The 5035-nt window shown below is 37.3% G+C and overlaps 1 pseudogene; it reads right to left on the bottom strand.

Moving 5' to 3' along the window:
- Positions 1 to 1506: 1506 nt before the first annotated feature.
- On the bottom strand, positions 1507 to 3206 carry LOC124974517 (cleavage and polyadenylation specificity factor subunit 6-like; annotated as a pseudogene).
- Positions 3207 to 5035: the final 1829 nt, after the last annotated feature.

Here is a 5035-nt window from a genome sequence, read left to right as displayed (position 1 = left end):
ACTCGCCTGAGATTATCCACTTCTGAGTAGCAGAGCATTGACTGGGAAAGCAAGACCTGTCTTATTGCTGAGCCATGACTGAGCAATGTGCTACTCTTCACAGATGTAAACAGATTATTACATTGCAGAATAATAAAATAATCCAGTGATAGAAACATATCCATCAATCTGAAGTACTTTACAATTGTTGATATCCTTTTTAGGAATTTAAAATTATGTGTGCAACATTGACTTTTAGGTGAATCATAGAACATGGAACTAGAAGTGATTAAAAATCTGTCAAATATTCTACGTGCTTTACATATTGTTTCACTTAATCTTCAAAGCAATTTTAAGAGGTTGGTGCTCCTGTTATTCACTTCTGCAGCCTGGGGAACTGAGACTCATTAGAGGTTAATATTTGATTTTCAAGAGAGGATAGGGTAACTTCAGTCATGTTCTTTCAAGCAATATGGATTCTTCTTCTCTGAGATGTTTTTTTCTCTAACTTTTAAAACTAAGAAATTTCTTCTTTCCCAGTAATGATTTTGTTGTAACACACTGCTTTTAGAATCATCATTACAATTCTAGCAGAGTAGCAGTGTTCCACCTTAGGCCTCAGTGGTTAGAAATCAATTCAGTGTCCTCAAATATTTCTGTGCTTTTGTGGTAGTATAACTGTGATAAAAGGTAATGAATAAAAGCCTCTGTATATCTCATGAAGTTATATGTTCCAAGGATTTTATTAGTCTAAATACAGACTGATTCATTTATTTATGTCGTTATAAAACAATGTGAATTTATCTTACCAAGAGCAGTCTGTTTTCCTCATTTCCCTGAAAATACCATTCATTCCTCATTGACATATTTCTTTTTTTGACACTTAATTATTTATTTTTAATTCACTGAAAGCAAGATCAGATTGATGCATATCCAAAACCACTACTGCAATGCTTTTTTTAAAGGATAGTAAAAATATTGTCATAGTAACATTATCTTTAGATATTGCTGAACACAAGACTTTCCCTGAGGAGCAGACATCAAATAACTTGAACAGCTTTACACATCAGTCCCATTAAACAGTTTATTACAACACTACATCTATTGTAATCAAAGTGATGCTGTTTACAGACATTATCATATGAACATTTTTAAAAAGAACAAACTACTATAAAAACAAGTATATACTTGACTTTTTTTCCAATTGCTCCCACATTATAATGGCCAAATATATGTAACCAGCAATTAAGTTGCAAAAGCTATTAAGTTTTTAAATTACACAGGTCTCCTTCAAATAAAACAGCTAAGCAACATAAAAAATAAAAGTAGAGCTACTGGTTACCATTTATGCAGATTTACTTTATTCAGATCTATTCCTGTTCAGTTTATCCATGAATCCTTACAGGTTCAACTCAATCACAAGAAGCAAACTGCTGGACAAACATCATTTTTTTCCCCATGAAGACTGTTTTGTCTTAGAAGGTGTTCCTCTTCCTTCAGCTTCCAATGATGTTGATACTCTGGCTCTCAGTGACATTCTTGGTCATGGTCTCGGTCATGATCCCGGTGCCTCTCTCGTTTCCTACTTCTCTCTCTATAATAATAATCATGGCAATCTGTACTTGGGGATTTATGATGCTGACTCTTTTCTTGTGATCTACTATGGTCCCTCTCTCTTGATCATTCATGTCTTGATCGAGAACCATGTGACTTGGATTCAATTCCATGAAGGCAATCTTGCAAAGAGCTAATAAGAACTTTGCAATGATCATTAGCAAACTTTGGATTATTTACTTAAAGAAATTGCAGTTACCAATGTCTCAATAGCATTCCCAGAATCACCAGCACTGGCATCAGACACAGCTCTTGAAATAGCACTGCTTGAGATTGTCCTATTTCTATTCATGATTTCTTCAAACTCAGCTTCACTCAATGGTGTCCTTGCAGTATCTATTTCCCTTCCAGGAGGACCATAGTCACCCCTATCATATGGTGGAGGTCGCCCATATGGATCTGTTGGTGGTGGATCTCGACTATCTGATGTAGGCATGCTGCTGTTAGTTGGAGGAGGAAAGAAAGCCGGATTCACATGTGGAGCTGATGGTGGGGCACCTGGAGGTGGTCCTGGAAGATGTGGAGGAGGAGCAAGCGTAAAAGGTGGTCCAAGTGGACCAGGTGGGTGAGGTGGAAAAGGGCCTGGAGGTGGAGGTGGTCCCTGTTGTGGAGGTGATGACCCAGGAGGGGGGCCATAACCTAGAACTTGAGGTGGAGGCCCAGGAGGAAGTGGACCCAATGGACACTGACCAAAAGGATGTCCAGGAAAAAGAACTGGTGGTGGAGGGCAATCTCCTTAATTAGGAGGCCCAGCTAGAGGAGGAGGCAGAATCTGACCAGGAGGTGGAGGACCTGGTAGGACAGGTGGGCCTGGAGGACCTAAGGGCCCACAGGGTGGAGTCTGTCCTGCTGGGGTGGCTCTCCTGGTTCTGCTGGCCCAGGAAATCTGTCCCCATGGGGAACAGCCCCTGAAAAATGACCCTGTCCTCTGCCACCTTGTGGAAATGCTGCTCGTGAACTGCCTCCTGGAGGACCAACTTTACCTTCCCCGGACATCTGTCCTGATTGTGTAGTTTTCCTGGACTGCATTTCAAATTGACTCAGGAACTTTTTATTGCAGGGAGTTGCAACAGGATTCTGATCATGAAGTTCTCTCTTAGGCAACATATCCATTAACTTTTTTGATGATACCTCAGATCCAACACCAACAAGGGCAAATCCCTTTGATTGGCCTTTTGCTCGATTTTCAAAAAATTTTATCTCCAAAAGATTATTTACTCCCAAAGAATGAACTGCTTCAGTTAAGTCTTCATCTGTTGTCTACTATGTTAGATTTCCAATATATAATGCAGTTCTTTTTCCAGTAAAGGTACAGACAACATTTGGTGCTGCTCCTTTACCCACATCATCACCAACAGTTGGGGGTACAGTATCCATGTAATCCCGTTCTTCTGGGGTGTTATTTGCAGATGGAGAGATGACATCATAATATAAATCTATCAATCATGCCCACCATATTCCACTTCCTGGTTGAACTCTTCACCCACATGCATGTAAATGTCTATGTGGTCCACACGTTCCCCCATCTTTCCCTTGGCCTCCGCCACCATTGCTGCCACTGCCGCCTCCTGCAGATCTGCCTGCCTTGGCAGTAACAGCAGATCTAGCCTCATTGACATATTTCTTGAGACTCCTCCCTACAAGTATCATGCTATTTGCCATGATGGGGATTTTTTTAGTATTCTGTCACCCTCAGAATTTAGTATTCTTATGTTTGTGGGTATGCAGAAAGGAGCAACTAATTTCTGCAGGCTTTTTGGATAGTTATATTGACACAGTGATGACCTTATTTTGAAATACACTGCTACCCTGTGGATCAGCAGAAAAATACAGTGGTAGTATGGATTAAAGTTCTTTCATCACTGCTTAAAGACACAGCAGGAGTAATGAAAGTGTAAAACCAAATCATTGGGAATCTTGCACATCTGAGAAAATAGTGTAAAATATTCAAAGAGCTGTTAATGTGTGCTATTTAATGTTTAGAAAATTTCATTTACTTTTTCCTGACATAAAATTTCATTGGAGAGAAAAAAGATCTCTAGTTCATAATTCAGACTTTGTTTTGTGTTATATTTAAATATCTAGAAAGATTGTATCAATGATTTCATTGCTTTTTCTGGTCTCTCTAGGAGAATATTTGAATTTTGTACTCCAGGTTTGAAGAAACTAGAAGGCTATTATCTTTGAACAAGATAAATTTTATATTAAACTTTTGAATTTTTTGTTCTTCATGTAAAATTTAGAATACTTTCAAGCATTTGGCATTTTCCCCTCCAAATACTAAACTGGTTAGTGATTTCAACTCTTTTGACCTTTTGGAAATCCCATCTATCATTTTGTTTCCCTCAGAAATCTCTCCAGACTCCTTATTTGTACATCTGAATCACCAGTGTGTGAGGCAGTATTTTGGGAACTACAAATAATTTCGCATAATGAGAGCACAGAATTCAGAAGTACAAGAAATGAGAGAAAATGGAATAAATGGGGTAGATTTTAAAGGGTCTTATGTGGCTTGCTAAAAAATTTGTCTTTATGCAAATAGACAATGGGGAGCCAATTGCAATATATATATATATATATATATATATATATGTATAGTTTTTAAAAATATTGTAGAAATAGGATCAGAAGATATGTAACTTTTTGGTCTTCCCTTTTCTTGCTCAGAGTAATTTGTTGGAGATACATAAAAGTTGTTGAGGGCATCAGTAGTTGGTTTTCTTTTTATTGCTGAGTGGTATTCCATTGAATGACGATACCACAATTTCTTCCTTCATTCACCCATTTAATGACATTTGGGTTGTTTGCAATTTTTGACTATTACCACAAAAAATCTGCTATGAATATTTGTAAACAGGTTTTTAAGTGAACATAAATTTTCATTTCTCTACAATAAATGTCCAGGAGTGTGACTGCTCTCATATAGTAAGCTTACTTTAGTTTCATCTTATAAGAAAACAGACAACTATTTTCCAGAGTGTCTGTACCATTTTACACTCTCATTAGCAGTACATTAGTGGTCCAGTTTCTCAGCATCATCCTCAGCATTTTATGTTCTTGGTTGTGTATATATACAACCATTTGGGTCATTCTAATAAGTGTGCAGTGCTATATGGTCATGATTCTTGGTTGCATTTTTCAAATGGTTAATCAAGTTGAATCATGTGTTCATTTTCTATCCTTGTTGAAGGGTCACTTCAAATTTTAAGGCAATTTTCTAATTGGATTGTGATTATTTGCTTCTGAGTTTAAAGTATTTATGTATTTTGAAAAATTCCCTCAACTGAGGTGTGATTGTTAAATAATTTCTTCCAGTGTCTGACGTGCCTTTTCATTTTCTTAATAGAATGTCTCACATAGCAAAATATTTTTTAAAATTTCTGTTCATCAGCTTTGTATTTGGGGGGACATATCTAAGAACTGAAGAACTATGTTTGGGTTA

This window comes from Sciurus carolinensis, unplaced genomic scaffold (assembly GCF_902686445.1).
Source record: "Sciurus carolinensis unplaced genomic scaffold, mSciCar1.2, whole genome shotgun sequence".
Lineage (NCBI taxonomy): Eukaryota > Metazoa > Chordata > Mammalia > Rodentia > Sciuridae > Sciurus > Sciurus carolinensis.
Note: the sequence above shows the minus strand (reverse complement) of the source record. Positions and strands in the feature narration are given on the sequence as shown.